Source organism: Carassius gibelio, chromosome B3, assembly GCF_023724105.1.
Source record: "Carassius gibelio isolate Cgi1373 ecotype wild population from Czech Republic chromosome B3, carGib1.2-hapl.c, whole genome shotgun sequence".
Lineage (NCBI taxonomy): Eukaryota > Metazoa > Chordata > Actinopteri > Cypriniformes > Cyprinidae > Carassius > Carassius gibelio.
Genome location: NC_068398.1, coordinates 8,809,816 through 8,835,415, shown reverse-complemented (window position 1 = coordinate 8,835,415; position 25,600 = coordinate 8,809,816). Strand labels below are relative to the sequence as shown.

Genomic DNA, 25,600 nt, shown 5'->3' with positions numbered 1-25,600 from the left:
TTTATATTTATATAAATTATTTACATTATAATGAACCGACTCGAGTCATTTGTTGGAGAGTAATACTAAAAACTGTTCATTGTATTTTTCACACTTTTGACCGAGTAGTGACACAGTCAGTAAAAATTGTTTTTCTTAGAAAGATGTGCCTATATCAGACATACTTCAATGTTAATTGTGAGACTAAGATGAAAGAGGAAGTACTTTACAAAGAAAAATGGTTTGCTTAACTAAGACATTACTAAGAAGTTGCTCATGCCATGATGTAATATATAGTAAATCACATGCTATGTGAAGAGAAGTTCACAGCTTGGCTTTCAGATCTTGTTTTATTAGTGCTTCATGCAGAATGAGAAATGTTAGTAAAACTAAACACATAAGAAAATTAATTGGTGTTTTTAAATGGTTATTGAGAAGCATCAGTTTTACTGTTGCTCATATACATGGTGTTAAATATTATCACCTAAACTGCCAGTTCTCAGCATGTGAACAGGACTGCAGGACATCCAGTCAGAAGGATGTGTAAAAATGCAAATAAGTTTACTCGCTGTATATACAAAATAATTAGGTTCAATCGCAATGACTTGCTTATTAACAGTAACTTGCTTAATTTCACATGTAAAGTATCTTTTTATTAATACTTCATAAGTCAATACAATATTCCTGTAGAAAACTTGGATGTTAATCTGTGTGATGTTTTCTGAAACAATATTTTCTGTCACACATGAGGTACATTTGTATTTCTTGAATCTGTCCTGGTCTTTCTAAAGATCGACTGCAGGTTTCAGGAAGTCTTGAGGCTTTAACACAGTTTGTGTCTTTAACTGTCTGTCATCATTCAGTCAGTATGGGACTCCGTCAACTTCCTCTTGTGCTCTGTGAGTATTATTCTTTCTGTGTATTTCGGGAGGTGTTACAGGGTTTCACTGGGGTCTTAAAAAGTCTTACATTTAGTTGTATCAAATTTAAGGTCTTAAAGTCTTAAACTGTAGAAGAATTTCTTAATTATGATTTCAAGACGTTGAAGTCGAGACCAGGATTGCTATATAGCTGATTGTGAAAATTAAACTTCAAAAGGCTAACGTTATGATTTCATTGAATAAACATAAGCGCTGCTCATTCAAAGTCCAGTGCTGTGCTGCTTTGTGTTCTGCTGTAACCGGGGAAAATTATATTTCTACCAAACACTTCACATGCTGGCAGAGAGTGAATGAGCAGTTTCAATAAAACTGTTATTTTGTTCAGAGTTCAAAACGATGTGAAAATCGACCCATGTTTTTACCCTGAAAACCCACAGAGATTTAAATGCAGGCCCGGGTCCAGAATCAAATTACTGAGTGCGCTTCTTTAATTAGTGAGGGTGCTCTACACACACACACACACACACACACACACACACACACACACACACACACACATATATTAGTGGCGTCCATTGCTATGGCTTCATTCATAATAACTAATGTTAAAAAATTAAATTTCAATTGAGTTTATTTGGACTCTTGTCCAAAAGCCACGCAAGACAGGGCAGATAAAAACAAACAAAACAAACAAACAGTAAGAAAAAAGCAAATACAATAATTAAAATACATACAGACATTTCAACCAATGCACTCTCAGTCTGGATGTGTACCTGGAGCAACTCACTAAGGGATTTGAGAGTGCCACCATGATACTGATAGTAGACTCATCCAGACGTTGCATAAATTTAAACATCAAATTTCTTAAAAGTGCTTTCAGTGTGGTTACTCCTACAGATACAAACATCTGACTAGCACTCCATCCTCTGGGAACCTTGAGTAAAATTCTCATTGCATCATTGTAGGCAACTTGTTACTTCTGCATGCTAGATTTTGTCAGAAGCCCTCTTAGCAATTCGAGACAAATTAATATTTGGTCCCCTTGGAATTAAAAGGTTCTATCTGCATTCCAAGTAGTTTTGAGATATTGAGCTTTAAATTGTTTGTGTTCCATTCGACTGTGTAGTTAGAACCTTAAGTCCCATAATGTACACAACATTAAAACATCTATCAAATAATTTAAATACGTTGACACAGAATAAGAATATGTAATAACTCAATTTTGGCAAAAAAAAAAAAAAAATGTCAGATAGAACCTTATAATTCCAAAAACCTTTACTCCCCAAGGTTAGGCTACATGTTTTGTGGAGGAAAATTATTGAATCCACTGTAGATGGCTTCAGCTTATTCCTGCGCTCACTGATGGTTCGTCCAGCAATATAACCCACTGGCTCATTATAAACGTGGTCAAAGCTTTTCCACACCTAAGACTTTGCTTTATTTGCTGGTGCAACCACAATATAATCGACAGAGGCAAGCCTCAGCTTCACCAATCACAATGCACTGGGTCAGTTGGCCAATCAGAGCACGCTACGCTTGTCGGTAGGAGGGACTTTGTAGAAAAAAAACATTTGACAAAGGCGGGGCATAGAGTCCCTTCAATAATGTACAGTATTTGTAAAAAAATGTGTTTTTTGAACATGAAAGCATGTCAACATATTCTGTTACACAAAATAGACAAGATAATGATCTTTAAAAAAGCATCATATGACCCTTTTACAAATTTCAAACATCAGTATTCAATATTTTATGTTTAAATTATTAAAACATTATTCATGCATTTGTAACTACAGGTTAAAGTATTCCATGTCCCTCTGAGCTGACACATCTAAATTACACTTTTAATGCAGCTTCTGTGTTTCCTCTGCATTGTAAAGATAAATTCTGTAGATGCTGATTTATTTTGCTTGGTAACAACCCAAATGCAAGAATCTGACTCAAAAGATGGTACACACTTTTAGAAAAAAAGGACTTAAAGGTAAAAATGCCTATAAAACTTGATGGAAATGATTGATTTCTACTACTGCTGTGAACTGATCACCACACAGAATATGAAGAATATAAAAAAATTCAGGAGTCAGCTGTCCACAGTAGTCCTTAAGAGAGGGATAGGCAACTCCGGTCCTGGAGGGCCACTGTCCTGTAGAGTTTAGCTCCAAGCCTAATTAAACACACCTGAACAAGGCAATCAGTGTTTTCGGGATTACTAGATATATACAGGCAGGTGAGTTTTTATGAGGGCTGAAGCTAAACTCTGCAGGATAGTGGCCCTCCAGGACCGGAGTTGCCTATCCCTGCCTTAAGATATCAACATAATAACACACTCAGCAAAATATCAATTAATTATCATTATTTAAAAAAAATCTCAGAATATTTTGGAGATATCTTTTTTTTTTTTTCATCAATATCACACACCCCTAATTTATGTTATTTAATTAATCTCATTTATTCATAATTCTATGGTACTTTATATAGTACTATAGACATTGCTCTAACACGCTCATATGGTATTCATTTTATGTCTTCAGGTCTTAAAATAGGTCTGAAAAAGTCTTACATTTGAGCTAAAAATGTATGTAAAGTAAATGTTTACAAAGTAAATGTAAACATTATTCAGTGTTCCTGGATATATATATATATATACACACACACACTCACCAAAATAATTATTAGGAACATCATACTAATACTGTGTTGGACCCCTTTCGCAATCAGAACTACCTTAATTTTATGTGGCATTGATGCAAAATAGACTATTTCTGACAGGTGCAATATGCCAGTGTGTCACCGGCCTAATGTATTCAAAAGGCATCACGCGAGTGTGAACATCACTACATCTAGGAGAAAAACGATTGTAATTCAAACGCAGCTCCCCTCTGCATTTAAACAGACCTTTGCTCTTAATTCTGATCGGTCCAACGAATAACAAAATCTGAGCAGGCCTAATAACTGAAACTGTCGATGCTGTATTTTACACTTTGGAAAAGTTATATATATATATATATATATATATATATATATATATATATATATATATATATATATATATATATATATATTTAAATATGAGCAGGCCTACAAGCTGGGATTGGTAATGCTGTACTGTAATCATAGTTATTTATTATATTTTTCATTATATTTTATTATATGATATTGGTTTGATACTGAGAGTATTTTATTAAGTGGAGAACTTTGCAGCAGTATTTTATTTCTTATTCTTTTTTTATTTTATATATATTTTATTAAAAAGTATAAAAAGTGTAAACAAATTGTTACAAAAAGTTTATAGTAATAACCTGCAGTTTATGTTTGCATTAATATATATATATATATATATATATATATATATATATATATATATATATATATATATATATATATATATATATATTGTATATTGTATATTGTATTATTATTTTTATTTTTTTGCTGCTCTTAAGAGTTTCAAACACAGCTCTAATCAGGAAATATAAGAGTGAGAGATGAGTTTGAGAGAGAAAGTGTGCTGTCTGTGAAGAGAAATGCACTGTGTTGTGTTGTAAATCAGTGTGTTTGTTCAGTCATTCAGTTTAGTGCTTTGTAATGGATGGTTTGTTCTGCAGTTATTGTCCATGTTGTCTAATAAATATTGAGATACCTCTGTTATTAGTCAGATGTTTTAATGTTTATCTGGAAACATTTCCACTGGTAGTATATTATATATTTCATTCATCTTTTTTATTCTGTGCATTTATCTCTCCTTTTTTTATTAGCTTCCTTAAAACTGAAACTCACTCAAAGTTCAATCTAAAAAGATCAAGATTGTTATATTTTATTTATTTTACCATGATAACATACAAATGTTTTTTTTTGTTTTTTTTAACCAGATCAACATAATCTGTGGACAGATGCAATTCGCTCTAGATGAAATTATAAAATAACATAAAATAGACAATGTTTAATGAGTGTTTAACTCAGTGTTTAAAGGGGGGGTGAAATGCTCGTTTTCACTCAATATCCTGTTAATCTTGAGTACCTATAGAGTAGTACTGCATCCTTCATAACTCCAAAAAGTATTTAGTTTTATTATATTCATAAGAGAAAGATAGTCTGTACCGATTTTTCCTGGAAAAACACGACCGACTGGAGGCGTGACGTGTGGGCGGAGCTAAAGAATCAAAGCTTTTGCGTTGAGAGCGTCAGTGGAAGCTGACATTACCGTGAGGGAAAAACCATCATCCAAAACAAACCATGGCTTACAGTCAGATTCAGCCGTTTATTTATGATCCAGAATCAGATCCAGAGGCTGAAACTGAACGAGAGCAGCAGCAGCAACGACTCGCTCCGAGCGGGGCTCGAACCCGGGTCTCTGGCATGGGAGGGGATGCACTAACAAGGAGGCAGAGATATTTGAAGCCGTTTTACTCACCGCCTGCGGTTCCAATACACGATCGTGACCCTTTTTCGTTGGGATTGCATCATCCTTAAGAAATAAACGATACGCAAATCCGTCGTCAAACTGGGCCTTGTTTGTAAAACAAGCATCTTCAAAATGCAGGGAACAAACAAAAACACTTGCACAACTCCGTTGATGCTCTGTAAAAATAAACTCCATCCACTGGTCCCTTAATGCTGTTTTTTTTTTTGGTAATCTGTGCAGGGATGTCTTGCCCTGGAAACCAAAACCAAAAAGTCTTTTGTGACTTTTCGCGACGCTCTCGCTCTGATCAGTGAAATGTCTGTGCTCTGCTCAGCCTCGCTATATGGGAGCGCGCGCTCTTCCGGCAGAGGTGCCTTAGGACCCATATAAGGAAATTCCGCTCCATCTAACGTCACACAAAGCCATACTCGAAAAAAACTTTCCAAAACTTGTGACAAATCGGAAGGAGTATTTTGGGAACAAAAATACTCCTTCAAACGTACAACTTAATTTTTGAAACTTTGTCCATGTTTAGCATGGGAATCCAACTCTTTAACAGTGTACAAAACTCAGTATGCATGAAATAGCATTTCACCCCCCTTTAATGAGTGTTTAATTTAATGAGTTTTTCTCTTTGTGTTTTAGTGCTGATTTCCAACATCTACTCTGGACAAACTGAAGGTGAGTAATTTTTTTTTCATGTACAGGTGCGTCTCAATAAATTAGAATGTCGTCAAAGTCAAAGTCACCTTTATTTATATAGCGCTTTAAACAAAATACATTGCGTCAAAGCAAGTGAACAACATTCATTTGGAAAACAGTGTCTCAATAATGCAAAATGATAGTTAAAGGCAGTTCATCATTGAATTCAGTGATATCATCTCTGTTCAGTTTAAATAGTGTCTGTGCATTTATTTGCAATCAAGTCAATGATATCGCTGTAGATGAAGTGACCCCAACTAAGCAAGCCAGAGGCGACAGCGGCAAGGAACCGAAACTCCATCGGTGACAGAATGGAGAAAAAAACCTTGGGAGAAACCAGGCTCAGTTGGGGGGCCAGTTCTCCTCTGACCAGACGAAACCAGTAGTTCAATTCCAGGCTGCAGCAAAGTCAGATTGTGCAGAAGAATCATCTGTTTCCTGTGGTCTTGTCCTGGTGGTCCTCTGAGACAAGGTCTTTACAGGGGATCTGTATCTGGGGCTCTAGTTGTCCTGGTCTCCGCTGTCTATCAGGGCAGTAGAGGTCCTTTCTAGGTAGAGGTCCTTATCCACCATCTGATCTGGATACGTACTGGATCCGGGTGACTGCAGTGACCCTCTGGTCTGGATACAGACTGGATCTGGTGGCCACGGTGACCTCGGAACAAGAGAGAAACAGACAAATATTAGCGTAGATGCCATTCTTCTAATGATGTGAAGTGTTTCCGGTTTACCTAATTAATGCAGCCTAAAAATCCTTTAACGGATTTGGATATTTAAAAGCATATTAGTATGTTATGTGTAAGCCAGGTTAAAGAGATGTGTCTTTAATCTAGATTTAAACTGCAAGAGTGTGTCTGCCTCCCAAACAATGTTAGGTAGGTTATTCCAGAGTTTAGGCGCCAAATAGCAAAAGGAGTTTTGAGAACGTAGCGTACGTAGAGGAGTATAATGTAAAAGGAGCTCATTCAAATGCTGAGGTTCTAAACCATTCAGGGCTTTATAAGTAATAAGCAATATTTTAAAATATATACAATGTTTAATAGGGAGCCAGTGCAGCGATGACAGGACTGGGCTAATATGGTCATACTTCCTGGGTCTAGTAAGAACTCTTGCTGCTGCATTTTGGACTAGCTGTAGTTTGTTTACTAAGCGTGAAGAACAACCACCCAATAAAGCATTACAATAATCTAGCCTTGAGGTCATAAATGTGTGGCAAAGCGCTCAGGAGTGAGGGCTCAATTTTATGACATTGGGCGGAACAATTTATACCCACGTTCAATTCAGTTAATTATTTCCGACTACGCCACTTGGGGGATTTCGCCCCAAGAATTTAATATAACCCCTAAGCTAAGGCACACACAGATCCTAACCACAGTTGGAGTCAGAGACATACGTGATTGAAAAACATACAATTTATTAATTGATAAAAAGACAGTCCTTTTGTATAAAAGGTGTTGACCAGCAATCTCTCTTCAATTTATTAATTTCTAACGATGGCTGCAGAGGATCCTGGGCGTACCCAAGGGCAGTCTCAAGATATCACCTCTATGAAGAGCAGCCCATTCAGTGCACACACACCAGCACAGCACACACTCCACGACTCATGTCAGAGAAGACCACGACTACAGTGAAGACCCTACCACCTAATTGGTCACGCGTCTGCCCCCGGGTGCCCAGGCCTTAGAACGGTTCACCCAAGACGATTCGATCAGCTGTTCAATTGAGACGACTCGCTCATGACAGAACAGCACACCAAAAACTAGACAAAACAACCCAAAACAGAACAGCAGCTGATGAGGCCCAGCACGAATAAAGCCTTATGATGAAGCACAGAGCAGATAATGCTCATTCAGAAAGTCGGTACTGTCCTTAGCGCATGCCTAAAAACAAACAGAAAGTGTTACACAGAGTTCTTTTCTCTTGGCTTACGCTCGAACAGTATACATACAAAGCATGCGGTCTCAGAATAACTATCCCCAAACTATGCAGTAGATGGAGCCGAAAGTCTCTGATAAACTCGTTGGCATGAAGCACAGATAGATCATACAATACTAATACAGATCAGTCAGATTACTGGAGCCAAGGAACTGGTAGCTCATGCTCTTATACACCCTGGACGCCTAGCCATTGGCTAAACACTAAACGATGACGTAGGAGGGGTAATAACCCTTCCTGCTACAATTGCATGGATTAACATTTCTGCATTTGATATTGAGAGCAAAGGCCGTAATTTAGATATATTTTTGAGATGGAAAAATACAGTTTTACAAATGCTAGAAACGTGGCTTTCTAAGGAAATATTGCGATCAAATAGCACACCTAGGTTCCTGACTGATGACGAAGAATTGACAGAGCAACCATCAAGTCTTAGACAGTGTTCTAGGTTATTACAAGCAGAGATTTTAGGTCCTATAATTAAAACTCTGTTTTTTCTGCATTTTTCTGCATTCAAATTTAGCATTTGTTTTAAAATCAAGTAACTAAACATGTGGTGTCGTGGAAAAGTTCATTTATTCCAGTAATTCAAGCCAAACATGTGAAACACTTGCATTAAATAAATTCAATACACACAGACAGAAGTCTTTGGTTCTTTTAATTGTGATGATTTTGGCTCAGATTTAACATAAAACCACCAATTAATCTCAACAAATTAGAATATGGTGACATGCCAATCAGCTGAACAACTCAAAACACCTGCAAAGGTTTCCTGACCCTTCAAAATGGTCTCTCAGTTTGGTTCATAAGACACTGAATCAGTTATTATAACAGCTTTAGACAACAACACTTCAGTGTGACCTGATTTAGCATTTGTTTGAGTAACTGATCATGTGGTAAAAATATTTTCATTGTGAATTGTTGTTGTACAGAAAGACCAAAAGCTAAAGTGAGCATTAAACCTGGTCAACATGTATTCAGAGGAGAGACAGTCACTCTCAGATGTGACATTGATGGTGAAGGAGTCACTAGCTGGAAGTACAGCTGGCATAAAGACGGTTCAGATGGTTTCTTCAGTGAACTACAGGAACACACATTCAGTTCTGTTACTAAGTCTGACAAAGGTAAATACTCCTGCTATGGAGCAGAGAGAGGAGGATCACGAACATCATACTTCAGTGATGAAGTTACACTGACAGTATCAGGTGAGTTTGATCATCTCTTTATAAACACACACACAAGTTTGACATGTTATTAATGAGTGATTTCTGTATTTCAGATAGACCCAAGGCAGTTTTAAGTGTTTATCCTCAGAAGTGGTTGACTGAAGGAGATCCAGTGACTCTGATCTGTGAGGTTAAAGGCTCCTCTACAGGCTGGACATTCAGCTGGTTCACTGTAACTGCTTCATCAGGTAAGATATAGGGCCCTATAATACACTCGGCACAATGTGACGCAAGGGGCAGCACAAGTGTGTTTGCTAGTTTCAGTCCGCATTTTCCCATCCAGCGCCACGTCGTTTAATTAGCAAATGCATTTGCACTCATTTTTGCGGCCATGGGCATGCTGGTCTAAAAAAGAGGTGTGTTCAGGTGCATTGCTGGCACAATGCTATTTTAAGGAGCTGAAAATAGACTGCACCATAGACTAACTCAAACCTGGTCTAAAGTCTGGCGCAATGTTTTTTATTTTTTTATTTAAAGAGCGTACACACTGCTTATTAAACGCATTCATCTGGTACACTGGATTTAAAGGTTTGCAATACATAAGATTATTTTGTAGGCTAATTAAATGTAAATATATTTAAATATATTTGCTCCCACATGAGAAGCTCCGTTTCATCTTGGAGACTCGTTCTGTCTTTGCGGTTGCCAAATTCTGCCGTGTAAATAGCAAATCCGTCATGGCATGAACGCAGCTGGCTCTTAAAGGGAATGGGAGATGAGACTCTAATTGGTGTATTGCACGTTACGCCCCAAAAAAAACCATTACTCATTAAGTGAACATGGACAACCTGTTTAGACCATGCGCATGGGCGCGCCAACCATTTTTTTTGTCGTCAAAATAGAAAAATGGATTTGGACATGCCCTGAGTGCACCTGCGCTGTGCGCTTGTAACGGTCACTTTTATGGGAATCTGAAAAGACGAGAACTGCGTATGTGCATAGAGCGTAGCTGAGGTAGAACTGATAGGTGGGGAGAGGAGTTACCCGCTCTACCGATCTCTGAGTTTAATATTTTCTTTTGTGACCGGAGTTAGATGTTTGTATACTTCTTTTCTGTTCCTCACTCGACTCCCCATGCATGCGGACGAGTGTGTGATGTTTAAGTACTTTCATTAAACACTGGAAAGATACGACATCATCCCTCGTGCATTGTCTTTAATTTGCTTACACCTATTTGGGTTTTCTCCTTCTCTCCGAGCAACAGCTCAACTTCACGTTACAAAGTGGCACCTGAACATCTTGTCTCTGGCCCTCGGGTCAGACTTTTGGACTAGTCGATGGAGGATATTATCTTTTGTTGCAGACCTACGGACATTTTATTTATTTAGTTTTTTTGGCCCATGCCAAGGCTTTGAGAAGCACGCGGTTGGACTCGTGAGATGAAGTAATGTAGTAAGTAATGTAACGTGGTAGTTCCTTTCCCAATGAAGGAACTACCACGTGAACTTTACTGCTTTAAATGCTCTAAACCTGGTTTCACATCCGGAAACTGACAGAAGTGTAACTTTGTACCACAAGTAGATGTTTTTTGGGGTGCTACAATGCAGAACTTATGAACAGCAAATGGAAGGCACATAATAATCAGAGTAGCGAGAACAAAGGCACCATCAGAGGTGAGCAAGGAAGTAAATCTGACCAATGGAAGGGAAACTTCAGGGGAGGGAGGACATTTCACAGGGGCAATCCTCCCTCCAGAAGGTAAATAGGACCCCACATTCCCCAGTGTCCACACTTGAGGCTCTCATCTTGGGCCATGTAGAAGACCCGGCCTCTTCTTCATTCTGGAACACCCCATTCATTGTCAAAGTAAACCTCTGCAACAGAGCAGTTGATGCAGCCCTTGATACAGGCATTTACATTTCCGCAGTGGGGACTAATATTATTTCTGGCATTCCAGGTAGCAGTGACACAGTGCACCCCCCCCCCCCCCCCCCCTCCATTCAATTAGTTAATAAAGCAACTTGCATCCCAGTCAGCATCATTTGGCTAAATATTGGATTCCATGGAAAACGTTTTTACCATAGATTTGTTATCGTCTCTGACCTCGCTTCACCCCTTATCTTAGGAATGGATTTCATGCAAAGAGCTGCAGTCAACATCCAGGACAGTAACTTTAGAGGCACTGTTGTGCTGGAACCATGTGAACTAGCGAGTGAATGGATGGAGGCTACAGTAGTAGGGCGCATGATCTTCATGGGTGTCCAAAAATCTGATTTGAAGAGGAAAGTCGAGGAGGCATGCTTAGGACAGGGACAAAAAGGCTCAGTTCCTTGCCCTGGTGGAAGATTTTTGGGGCATGTTTGATGATCACTTGGCAAATACGTCAATGGCAGAGCACATAATTGATACAGGTAGTGCGAAGCCTGTCAGTTTACCACCCTACCGTACTTCACCAGAGAAGAAGTGGATAATTGAAGACCAGATAAAGCAAATGCTGGAAGATGGAATTATTGAGCCATCATCAAGCCCATGGACTGCACCGGTCGTAATTGTAAAGAAACTCTGTGGAGAACCCAGGTTATGTGTGGATTACAGGGGTCTAAATCAACTCACACTGAAGGATTCATATCCTCTACCCTGGGTGGATGAATCATTGGACTTTCTGTTCTGTGGGAAATTTATTACGGGGGTATTGGCAGGTGTCCGTAAAAGGAAAGTCTAGACCGAAAACTGCTTTTATATCTCACTGTGGCCTATTCAGTTCAAAGTCCTTCCCTTTGGGCTCAGCAATGCCCCTGCTACTTTTCAAAGGGTCATGAACACTGTCCTCACTGGCCTAACTTATAAATGCTGTGCAGTGTACTTGGACAAGATTTTTAATAGGTTCTCCGACCTGTGAACAACACCTTGAGGATCTTCTGGAGGTTCTGTCAAGACTGCAGACGGCAGGTCTCTCTCTGAAGCTGAGCAAATGTCAGTTCTTTTTAAGTGAGCTCACATGTCTTAGTTACTGTGTCACACCTGAGGGGGTATATCACCAAACCCTGAAAAAGTAAAGGCGATGACGGAGTTCAAAAAACCAAAAGACACAAAGGATGTCGGAGGATTCCTTGACCTTACAGGCTATTATTGGCACTTCGTCCCTGTCTATGCGAGTAAAGCAGAACCACTTTTCTGTCTCACCCGGAAAGTAACACTGTTCTGTCTCACGTCAGCGGCAATCTTATGTTTTCCAAATTTCACACAGCCATTCTATGTTTACACGGATACTTGCAACCTGGGTCTGGGTGCAGCTTTAATGCAAAAAGACGACTTTGGACGAGATGTTGTTGTGGCTTTTGCGAGCAGAACTCTACATAAGGCTGAGAAACCCTACTCAACGCCAGAAAATGAGTATTTAGGAGTGATTTGGGAATTACGACAAGAAATGCTGGAATGTTTTTTATGCTGATACGGCCTTCCATATTCTCAGAGACCTTATCTGAATAGACACTTGACAGTGCTGTTTTTCCAGACACAGAGCACTCTGACATGAGCCGTGACTTTGCCACACACGGACTTCACTCAAATTACCCTTTTCAGGGTACTGACCATTATAACTTGAGACAGAAAAAAAAACAGAATTACTTCTGACTGGACAGCTAATAGGTGAACAAACCCATATCACACATGAAAGATTGAAGTTAAGCAAGGTGGGATAAAACAAGGGTTTTGGTTGTCACTTGTCACATGCAGTTAGATGTAAAATCATTGCACACAGGTTTGTTTTATTGAACGTCAGTGCAATGTACAGTTTTGTGGGACTGTTATTGGATGTGCATTGTTTTCTTCTTTTTTTCCTCACCCTGAGAGTCAACTTTTCAACTGTGGCATGTATATATGGTTGTTAAGTGAAACAGTAATGCTCCCTGGTTGTGTACGGCTGGAGTCAGCCTTTATTTGTCAGGGGGACTTTGTAACAGTCACTTTTATGGTAATATGACATTTTTATTAAACACGGGAAAGAAACAACGTCCTCCCTCGTGCATTTTCTTTTTTTTTTGCTGACACCTATTTGGGTTTTCTCCTTCTCTCCGAGCAACATCTCAACTTCACATTACATGCAACTGGTTTCATCAAAAAAAAAGTATATAATATATATAAGTATAGACCAAAAGTTTGGACACACCTTCTCATTCAAAGAGTTTTCTTTATTTTATGAAAATTGTAGAGTCACACTGAAGGCATCAAGGGCTATTTGACCAAGAAGGAGAGTGATGGGGTGCTGCGCCAGATGACCTGGCCTCCACAGTCACCGGACCTGAACCCAGTCGAGATGGTTTAGGGGTGAGCTGGACCGCAGACAGAAGGCAAAAGGGCCAACAAGTGCTAAGCATCTCTCGGGGAACTCCTTCAAGTCTGTTGGAAGACCATTTCAGGTGACTACCTCTTGAAGCTCATCAAGAGAATGCCAAGAGTGTGCAAAGCAGTAATCAAAGCAAAAGGTTGCTACTTTGAAGAACCTACAATATGACACAATTTCAGTTGTTTCACACTTTTTTGTTATGTATATAATTCCATATATAATTCTACATGTGTTAATTCATAGTTTTGATGCCTTCAGTGTGAATCTACAATTTTCATTGTCATGAAAATAAAGAAAACTCTTTGAATGAGAAGATGTGTCCAAACTTTTGGCCTGTACTGTGTATGTGTATATATATATATATATATATATATATATAAGATTAAAAATCAAACAATAAACGAGTCTATATATATATATATATATATATATATATATATATATATATATATATATATATATATATATATATATAAAGATTAAAAATCAAACAATAAACGAGTCTGAGTACTGATTATACCAACAAAGGTAATTTAAATGTCTCATGTAAATATAACTCCTTTTTTTTGAGTTAACTCTACACTCTCACTTTATACAGGCAACAGCATTTATAATCAGCTGCTCTCAGACAGCAGCAGAGGAGCTGGAGGAAACTACACGGTCAGTTCTGCTGCTCTAAATCACACAGGAGTTTATGTGTGCAGCGCAGAGAGAGAAAAACCACCCTATTACACATGGAACAGCAACAGACAACCACTATGGGTCACTGGTGAGTTCAGACTGAATCACCGAATTAAATGAGAGACTTCTGAAATTTTCCTTGATATTTTAAGACCATGATTTGTTATGAAATTTGATTCTGTCATAATACAAGGTTACTACTGAATTGTGTCAATGGAGAAAGATGCTTTTTCTTCTGGAAGAGATTAAAACAACGTTGGAAGCAGGGGTCAGCAGCATTTTGGGGTCGCACATATATTTTCATTATTTCAGTGTAAAAATTAGTTTAACAATAATGTACTGGACTGTTTTATTGCCCACAACACAACTGAATAACATTTATTTTTTACTTGATTAGAATTGAGATGATGGTGGATTAAATCAAATAATGGTTTCTCCCAAGGTTTTTTCCTCCAGAACTAACACTTCATGAAGTTGTCTCGGGTGTCTTTGGTTTGCTTGCTGATGGCATAATTACAAATATATTTTATTTTGAAACAGTACATTGTGTAAAGTGTTAAATCAATAAAACTCTTGATATCCAAACTGTGATTGTCTTCTCAGGTGTTTCTCCTCCAGTCTCTCTGATCATCATTCCCAACAGAACTCAACACTTAACATCTGTCTCTCTCTCTCTGAGCTGTGAGGACCAGAGTAACTCTGATAGATGGAGAGTGAGAAGATACACAGACAATGGGTGGCTGGAATATTGTTCATCTCTGTGGGGATCACAGACAGGATCTACATGTACAATCAACTCCACCAGCACATCAGACACTGGAGTGTACTGGTGTCAGACTGAATCTGGAGAGAACAGTCATCCTGTGAATATCACTGTACACCGTGAGTTTGTGTTTCTGTATCTGTGCATGTTTATTTATATATATATATATATATATATATATATATATATATATATATATATATATATATATATATATATATATATATATATATATATATATATATATATATATATATTAGTGATGGGCATAAATTAATTTTTTTAATCTAGATTTATCTCACTGTAATCTTGGAATTAATATAGATTAATCTCATTTGAATTCTGCCGAAGGCATTCAGATTATGTGTGCTACCCAAATAAAATAATGACTAAAAGTAACGTTAAGTCTTTGAGAACCAAGTATAGGTCTCTGTAGGAAAGTAATGGGAGTTACCAGATCAGGGTGTTTTTACACCATGATACCTGATTGGTTGAAGTCATAGTACGTTTGGTTTAGGGGTGGGGTTGGGTAAGGGGGATCATTTAGATTGCATGATTTAGAAACACCCAGCAGTTTGAAAACACCCACAAGGTGACAAACACACACTTTTGCACTGCAGAGAGCTAAGTCTCTTGAGAACTGGTTTCTCAAGACAGGTGGTGCATTAGACCTGGGGCTCATCTCCTGTTTCCAAAATGCATCAAAAACTGTATGAGAAAGCTGTAAACGAATTCCACATTGCAAAAGGTGCAAACAACCTTATGCCTGTTTCAGACATTATCCATCTGCGGTGCGTATGCGACGCGTATTTTTTTTCCGCACCCATGTTAACAGATTTCAGTGTTCACGCGGTTGGGTCAGTAGATTCCAGGAGCGTTGCGTCTGCAACAGTGCAGCGATCATTCACGTACCAAGTAGTGGACTGCAAGTGCGTCCTGTGTGAAAGCACAATGCTTCAGCACCACATACGTAACGCACAGGGACTGCATATGCACTGCAGACGGATTATGTGTGAAACAGACGTGCATCTTGTCGAGGTTTCCATTGGGAAGCTTCTTTAAAAAAAACAAAAATTCCCTGAAGCAAACCCGGTGGCATCTTAGCTGCATCCATGTTAGCAAGTCACGTTTGATGTGGTAATTTCACAGTAGGCATAACCTACACACAGGTTTAAAGACTTGTTCTCGCCCCCTACAGATCCGGCTAGGTATACATCCATTTCCCTATCATAGGTCACTTCGATGCTGCGGTGACGTCACCACGTATGGGAACACCTCCGGTGTGACGAATGTCTGAAGCCCTATACCATCCCGCCAATCCTATTGGCCAAATGGCGCATAGCACCACCCTACGCATGCGCACGCATGATATACCTGGGTGCAGCGCGCCATTTCGCTCAGATTTCATTCCTTCAGGAATAGCGAATCTTCTGTGCCCTATCATCTCGCGTTCTCCAGCGATTTTCTTCGAGCAGTGTTAACTCCTCTTTCGCGGACGCGATGAGTCAACGAAAGGTAAGAGCCGTATATGGGTTTATCACAGGGAGGCACTCATGAGAGATTCGTTTGCAGCCTCTCTCATGTTCTCTCTGTGATAGCCTACGGCTATGGTAAAATAAGAAAAGTATCCGCGCTCTGGAGTCTATTTCTTCAGTCGCCTCGCGTCTAACCCCCACCGTTCGCTTCTGCGGTCGCCGAGGCCCCGCACGAGGTGTTGGTTAGGGGCGATATGTGCGGCTTGACTATGAGTACAGTGATGCACTGGAGTTTTCCACTTGCTCGCTCTCCCCTACTCGAGCGCGTTGATCAGAGCAGTTTTGCTTTATACTATGTTGTCTAACCGCAGCTTCTACTCAGAGTAGGCTCTGACCTGCATAAGCGGTTCTCTCCCTCCGAGCGGACAGGAGAAACGCGCTTCCCCTTCCTCAGTGTGCTACATGGCGGACTGCTATTATATAGCGATGCCGTTTGACTACCTCTCTAGCCGAACGGATCGCGCCAAACTCCGCCGCGACCTAGTCTCGTCTAGACGTATCGAGTCGTGTCTATTTCGGCAAATTTTATTCTCTTATTACGGTGAATCTTTTATGGCGGATATTCGGCAAGCGAAAGTGGATTTATTCGCGTCAAACATGACTACGCATTGCCCGCTATGGTTCTCCCTATGCCCCCCATCGCCCCTGGGCGTGGATGCATTAGCTCACAGCTGGCCCACGACCAGTCTGTAATTCACCCTCATGCATGGAATTTGCACCGGGCTCTGTGAAGGTGCTGCTGCGGCCCAGGCCTAACTATGTTCCTAAGGTCGCATCTAACCTCTTTCGCTTTCAGCAAGTGTTCCTGGAAGCTTTTTCACCTGCTGAGGCTGGATCAGAAGATCTAAGTCTTTGCCCTGTGAGAGCTTTAAAGACTTATGTGGATCGTACAGCCCCTTGGCGTGAATCTGACCAGCTGTTTGTCTGTCTTGGACATAAAAGTAAGGGCCATGCGGTTCCAAAACAGCGCATGTCCCATTGGCTGGTGGAGGCAATTTCTTTGGCCTATGAGGCGCGCGGACTCGCTTCGCCCTTAGGAATTAAGGCTCATTCCACTTGAGCTGTGGCTTCTTCTCAAGCTTTTCTCAGTGGATCTTCTATGGATGATATCTGTGCTGCGGCAGGATGGTCCTCACCGAGCACTTTTATCAAGTCCTACAGTCTGGATGTGAGGATGGCCCCTGGCTCCCGGGTTCTCTCCGCTTGAGCAGATGCTTCCTCGGATCTCAGTTATCAGGTACGTCAGGCGTTTTGGTATATCGTTCCCATACGTGGTGACGTCACCGCAGCATCGAAGTGACCTATGATAGGGAACATCTCGGTTACGTATGTAACCTTGGTTCCCTGAATAGGGAACGAGATGCTGCGGTTCTGGCCGTTCCGTACCTTGATAACTTCTTCATCTTCAGTCATGAAATCTGAGCGAAATGGCGCGCTGCACCCAGGTATATCATGCGTGCGCATGCGTAGGGTGGTGCTATGCGCCATTTGGCCAATAGGATTGGCGGGATGGTATAGGGCTTCAGACATTCGTCACACCGGAGGTGTTCCCATACGTGGTGACGTCACCGCAGCATCTCGTTCCCTATTCAGGGAACCAAGGTTACATACGTAACCGAGATGTTTTTTCACGTGGATTTATAGTATACCATTGAATAATGACTGAATACATAAGCTTAAGCAACAAAATATTGTTTATTTTTGTTCAACCAAGTCTAGCAGACCAGTGCAATTTTTGCCATGAAGTGTAGCAATAGCATAATTAGAAACAATTTAGAAATAGTACATTTCAGAAATTCAGGAAGCTTATAGGTGCTGGAACCTTCTGTAAAGTGTTTTTTTTTTAAGTAAAACACAATACTGTCAATTACATTCAGAACATTGGAAACACTGACTATTAGAAAACATCTCTCTGTTGCTTCAGAGGCCATAACATACTAAGTCCAACTCTCAATAACCTTGGCCAAAACAATAAAGAGTTCAACATAAACTGTTGCACCAACAAAATAATACATAGTTCAACATAAAATGTAAAGTCCACGCTAGCTGCTATATGTTTTGTGTTGAGGTGATACTTGAGGCTCGATGTGCTGCTGCGGTGATATGCGAACCAGGGGGCAAGGAACTCGACCGGAAGTTGAAGTCGGGTGGGGGCTGCCATCTTTTAGCAGAACTTCACTTGCGTTAGCATTCCCATTGACTCCCATTCATTTTGGCGTCACTTTGACAGCGAATAACTTTACATCTGAGGCATTTAAAGACTCCGTTTGTCCATTATTTATTTCTAAAGATACACGACAATGTATAAAGGGCTCCATTACCTTCTATGTTACATTATGGCCCCGTATAAACAGTTTTTTGTAAAAAATAGGCTAACGATTGCGTCATAACCACTCGTCTCTCTGTCGCATTACCGTACAGACAGGAGGAGAAGCTCGCAGGCAATTAACTTAATATGGCGTAGTGGCGTTACATTTTAAAATACTATACAAAATAATTAATCAGAATACTTACTTCTGCTCACTCACGCCAAAGAACTCCCTGCTCAAGCTCGCCGTCTCTGCAAGATTAACGATGGCAGTTTGCAGGCACAGCCACTTAGAAGATTTACATCTGTCAGACAGGTTGCTGACGTCGTCAAGCTTCGTTTGAGTCTGCACGTCAGAAACGGAAGTGCTAAAAAACGCTAAAAATGGGCTTCACTTGTCTCAATTGAGTTCCAATGGGGTCGCTGTGTCCATTTCTTTTACTGTCTTTTACTTGGCTTTTACTTTTTTTTAATTAATTAATCTCAATTAACGCGTTAACGTCCCGGCCCTAATATATATATATATATATATATATATATATATATATATATATATATATATATATATATATATATACATATGTGTGATATGTGTGTAGTGTGTGCATATAATAATTTTTATAATAATATTTTCATTTACAATGCAGTACACAATGCAGATGATTAAACAAAATCAGGAAGCATCAGTCTGCACTACATACAAACAAACACTCAGTGGGCAAGAGATACCAAAAATGTAGTTCCCTTTCAGGGGAACTTTGAACTGTGTATTCTAGGGGGCACTATAGGGAACACCTCATTGTGACCCGTATCTGAAGCATACATTGAAAAAACAGAGTTGGCCGTCGACAGCTTATGAGACAATCTGCGTGTATTGTAAGCGTTTTTCTATGAGAAAGCTCCACTCTCGAATGTCTCTCTTTTTGAGGAAAGAGGGACAGCCATCTGCTTCCCATGGTTCAGCACCCCCCCCCCCCCCCCACACCCCTGCCGCTGCTGAGGCATGGAGGAAAATGAGCTTGTGGGGATCACAGGTTGATCTCGCTGAGGAGTTTAGAGAGGGACTTTCTCTTTCGCTGCACTCTCTCCGGCGGCAGACAAGAGTGAACTTCAGGAGGAAGATGTGATGTCATTAACACTTTCTGATACTGAAGGTAGTGCTCTGCAGGGTTCTGCCCAGGAAGAGCAGGAGATGTCTGAGGTTGGCGAAGAGGCTGAGGCTGAGCCTTCTCAATCCTCCTGCCCTGGGTATGTGAAGCTGTTAGAGGTTATGGATCGCGCCATGGCAACGTTGGACTTGCCATGGAAGTGTTGCAGCAAACTGACGCCGCAAGGTCGCCTCAACGAGCGTTATTTGTCTGACCATAGCCCTCCAGCCCAGATGAGCCTTCCATTCTTGCCTGATTTATATGCAGAAGTCGAAAAAGAATGGAAGAGGCCGTTTCATCTTGCCTCCATCAGTTTCAGCATACGAGTTATGCCAACATCGAGGTGATGCACAAAAACGGCTATGAGAGGATGCCCCCTCTGTGGGGGAAACAATCTCTCTTAAATCTCCCTCTTTGCCATCTAAGTTCCTCCAGAATACATCTGGCTTAAATGGCAGAGCATACGCAGCAGGTCAGGCTGTGGCTTCGTTGCACATGATGGCAGTGCTTCAGGTTTATCAGGCTGAGCTGCTGAAGGACCTGGATAAAGGCGAGGGCCTTTCAGCTGACCAGGTAGCTGAGCTGTGCCGCACCACAAACCTCTCTCTCCATGCAATCAAGCAGGCCGCCTCCACCATGGGTAGGTCTATGGTGGCCATGGTGGTAACGGAGAGAAATCTGTGGGTGAATCTGGCAAACATCGGGAAGAAAGAAAGGGGCTTTCTTCTCGATGCTATGATCTCACTTTCCAAACTTTTCGGTACCTCCGTCGAGAAATTCAGAGTGGCAAGGGCACACTCAGCTGCCTTTAAATCCTTCATACCACGAAGGTCCAGGTCCAAGCCCGAACAACATAGGGGTCCTGGCCCGTCTCGATCTGAGGATCAAAGATGGGTGCAGACGGGTTAGTGTCACGGCTCGCACTCGTGCCTACAGGAAGGGGTAAGAGGAATCATGGTTCACGTGGAGATAAGCAGTGTGTCTGATCCAGACGAGGCAGTGTTCTCGTCCAAATCAGAGCGATACCTAGGTAGCTACTCATTCATTTGGGTGTTTTTAACTTTTATCCTCCCCTTCCTAATTCCCCTGTAACCACCAGCTCTCCACCTGATCAAGGGTAACAGTCTCCTATGCTCATAGCAACCACCTTACTGATGGTCTGGACTAAAAGGAGGCACCCTTTGAGCGGGGCTCCAATGCAGGAGGGTGGAGGTGAATATGTAACCCTTTCTGTTTCTGTTAAATTGCTGGTTGTTATGTGTCTACTAATAAACTCTGTAAGTTTCCTTTGCAGTGCTCAGTTACGTTATTTATTAAACACTCGTCAGCACCGGCCATCTGGTCTCATGCTCTGGTATTAGGCGGCCAAGATCACAGGCTTCTGCGGGGAAGCCTCGCTGATCATCAGACCTGGCACAGCACTACAGGGAATTTCATTGATGTCCGGCTAGGTCACCCTTAGGGGCCTCCAGGCCACTTAGCTGTGTTGTCACATCCAGCGGGAAGTGGAGGAGGCAGTTACGGAATTGTTCCTGTATATACTGCCTCAGGTGATGCTCCCTTCGCCAGAGGTTTGAGCTTGCCTCTCCCATGTGGTTCAGTACCTCTGCGATGCTTAGGAAACTTTAAGTAAACATGCTAAAATACTAAGCATCAGATGAAGAAGTGAATGACGTGTTCTTCTGGCGCTTATTTATAGTTTCGCCGGTAGTGACGCCAGAGGCTGTCGCCGGCCAAATCATTGGTAATTTTTCAATGTATGCTTCAGACACAGGTCACGACCAGGTGTTCCCCATAGCGCCCTCTAGAGAATGCAGTGTCTCGTTCCCTACTCAGGGAACCATGCTTACATTCGTAACCTGAGATGTTTTGTAAGAAAATGTGAAATTTAAGAAAAATTACAATCTTTATTATTATTAAATATTTGTTACCATATAGTTGCAATTAGGGCTGGGACAACGTGTCAAGGTCATCGATGACATCGACGCAAAATATGTGCATCGATTCGTCGACCTGTTTTTATTTCTCTAAAAAACTTTGCAAAACATTTACCTTATGTGTGCTGAATATACGCGATGGCCGGATCAACATTCTGTCCAACGTTATACAACCAATCCAGGGGTTTTTCTGCATTGATCTTTTTTTTGGCGGCTGAAAAAAGCCTTATTTGATTGGTGAGTGATGTAGAATAGAATGACTGCTGAGCCTGACCGGGAGCGTACGAGAGAGAGCCCCGTCTGCGCACGCGCGCACTCACAGTCTTCAAACAACACGAGCGCTTCTTGCTCTCTTTCTCTCCCTTGTGCATATTAATCAAAATCATTTAACACGATAGAAAAAGGGCGAAACACCAAAGTTTCACACGCACTCGCGCACTCACAGTCTTCAAACTACATGAGCGCTGTCTTGCTCTCTCTCTTTCTCTCTCTTTCTCTCTCTCTCCCTCATGCATATTAACCAAAATCATTAAACACGATAGAAAAAGGGCGGAACGCCAAAGTTTCACGTGGAGCATTCAGAGATTTTTTTTTATTGAATGCTAGACATCAAGTTGTTGTTATTTTCACCTGATAGAAGAACTTTTTCTCAGTAAGCTAGGCCCTATGTGTTCAGTAAGCTTGTTTCAGTAAGCTATGTGTTTTCAAGGCTTCAAGGTTTTATTGAATGCTATCTCTATACAAGTGCAAAGTAATGCATTCTTTTATTTTGTAATTTTAAGAGCAATAAACTTATATTGCAATGTTAAGGAATTCATGTTTTTTTCATTCAGATATGTAAATCAACATGTATAAATTGTTAGTAGTCAATTAATGGGGAGATAATCGAAATCGAATTGGTCTGGAAAAATTAATCGTTAGATTAATCGATGCATTGATAAAAATAATCGCTAGATTAATCGTTTAAAAAATAATCGTTTATCCCAGCCCTAGTTGCAATATACTATTTACAAACAGCACACATTTCCTCTGTTTGTGTAGCTGGTGTAATTCTGGAGAGTCCTGTTCATCCTGTGACTGAAGGAGATTCTCTGACTCTACGCTGTTTATTTCAAAATTCAACCCTACCAATCCTCAGAGCTGATTTCTATAAAGATGGATCACTCATCCAGAGTCAAACTCCAGAGATCATCATCTCTAATGTCTCAAAGTCACATGAGGGTTTCTACTACTGCAAACACCCAGAGAGAAGAGAGTCACCCAAGAGATGGATCTCAGTCAGAGGTGAAAGTCAATGAAACTGTGAGCTGATTTATTTCTTGATATGCTCTCGTTCAGATATAGTGATCAATAAAGTGTTTGTGTGTCTCTTTTTCAGCGTCTCATTCAGAATCTCAGATCTCTGTCCTCCACACACTCAGTTCTGTACTGACAGTTTGTCCATATCTGATAGTGACAGTCGTGCTGATCTTCAAGTGCTGCAGGATGAGAGGTATAACAGCTGAATGATTTATTACGTCATTTTAAATCATATTTTACTGAGCAAATATTATTATTATTATCATTAATGCTGTTTGGCTGAATGTGCATGTGGTCAAATTAACATTTGTGTTTGTGTGCGTGCACCGCTGTCCTCCTTTGACTTGCAGCTAATGGTTGATGGATTCAACAAGAAATTAACAAGAAAACTTGTAGAGCAAAACTTGATTTTACCCAACAGGAATTGTTTGTCATTACATAAATTTTCTTCTTTGTAATTGCAAAAAAAAATATATATATATATATTATCTGATTTATGTTGATGACACAATGACTCGAACTAATCTGTTTGTTCATAAAGGTTTGGAAGCTTACTTTACATTACTGCTTTTTCAGTTGATTTTCAGTATTATTGTATCATGAAAGTTAATGTTTAATGTTTTAATTTCGTTCTGCTTTAATATTGTAATAAAGTTAGATCTTTTACAGTGTAAGTATTAGTGCTTCTATGTTATGTAACCTCTGTGATGTTTGCCTGCTTTATAACCACCTGAACATGTCATTTGTACACTGTAATAAAGAATTTGTTGAGTCAATTAAAAATATTATGTTACCCATGCTGCCTAAATTTTTTTTGTTATCTTGACAAAAAATCATCAGTCATTCCAAAATATTAATATTCTGACGGATGTCTTTACGCTGTCAGGTTTAGAGCAGTTCCTGTTTTTTTTTTTTCTCTCGCCATTCTGAATCCTCACAGTGATCCGTTGAGCTCCCGCGCTGTTTGAACGGTCTCTAACGCAGCTGCGGGCTCAAATGATACATACAAACTGTATTTTTATCGTTCTCCATAGTTCAGCTCAGGACCGCATGTGATAATATCTGTTTTAATATTTAGAAGGGAAAATACTGTGGAACCGCCTGTATTTTGAGGCTTCAGAGTGCCACAATACGAACATTTGCATACAGTAACGTTACATACAGAAAATACAACTCTTTAAAGGTCCCGTTTTACGCGCTTTTTTGAAGCTTTGATTGTGTTTACAATGTGCAATATAACATGTGTTCATGTTTCCCGTGTAAAAAAAACACAGTATTTTTCACACAATTCACTTATCTGTATACCGCTGTTTTCCAGGCGGCAAGGAAGTCGACCGGAAGTTGAAGTCGGCTGCGAGCTGCCATCTTGTAGCAGAACTTCACTTGCGTTAGCATTCCCATTGACTCCCATTCATTTTGGCGTCACTTTGACAGCGAATAACTTTACATCTGAGGCGTTTAAAGACTCCAGTTGTCCATTATTTATTTCTAAAGATACACGACAATGTATAAAGGGCTCCATTACCTTCTATGTTACATTATGGCCCCGTATAAACAGTTTTTGTAAAAAATAGGCTAACGATTGTGTCATAACCACTCGACTCTCTGTCGCATTACCGACAGGAGGAGAAGCTCGCAGGCAATTAACTTAATATGGCGTACTGGGGTTACATTTTAAAATACTATACAAAATAATTAATCAGAATACTTACTCCTGCTCACTCACGCCAAAGAACTCCCCGCTCAAGCTCGCCGTCTCTGCAAGATTAACGATGGCAGTTTGCACGCACAGCTACTAGAATATTTACATCTGTCAGACAGGTTGCTGACGTCGTCAAGCTTCGATTGAGTTTGGGCGTCAGAAACTGAAGTGCTTCTCCAGACAAAGAGGGAACAGCTCCATCTTTCAAGAATAATCTTTGTGCGAATCCAGCATTAAACTGATTGAGATTGAGAAAGTTGTCCTCAGCAAGCTGTCCTAAGGAAAATGAGCTGCACATAGTTTAACATGTGCATTATAATGTTCGGGAACCGAGTTAAACATAAATTGTAACCATTAAACTCAAAGTACAGCGTTGCTGGGAAGCCCAAACAAAGAGGATTGGACTCCAAGATAAAAAAAACAGCGTTTCAACAACATGGCGACAAAAACAAACAGCTCTTCCTTCTTCTCCGTCGGAGCGCAACAAGGCCACGCCCCCTGTTTGTGAATTCATGTGGGCGGTGGTTCGTCAAAAAAACTGTTTTAGTGATGTCATTACTACAGGAACTAGAGGGATGTAGTCCAAACGGGTCGTTTTTTGTAGGCAAATTCTGTTAAATCAAATATCTCGCTTGGCATTGAACTTTGAGCTTTAGAATTTTACAGATATTATTTATACTCCAACAATAACATTACACACTAACTAAAGTTTAAAATATGGAATCACGAAGAAGGGGACCTTTAAAGTTACCATACTTACTATTTTGAGACAACAAATGTAATTTTACACATTAAGCAAATAAATATGAATATTTTACTT

The 25,600-nt window shown here is 40.2% G+C and overlaps 1 protein-coding gene and 1 pseudogene across 7 annotated transcripts in view; one reads left to right on the top strand and one right to left on the bottom strand.

Moving 5' to 3' along the window:
* LOC127952811 (Fc receptor-like protein 5) overlaps window positions 1-25,600 on the bottom strand; it is a 140,874-nt gene that overhangs the window by 39,339 nt on the left and 75,935 nt on the right. The gene's annotated exons all lie outside the window — the stretch shown is intronic.
* LOC127952827 (uncharacterized) lies at window positions 829-23,868 on the top strand (annotated as a pseudogene).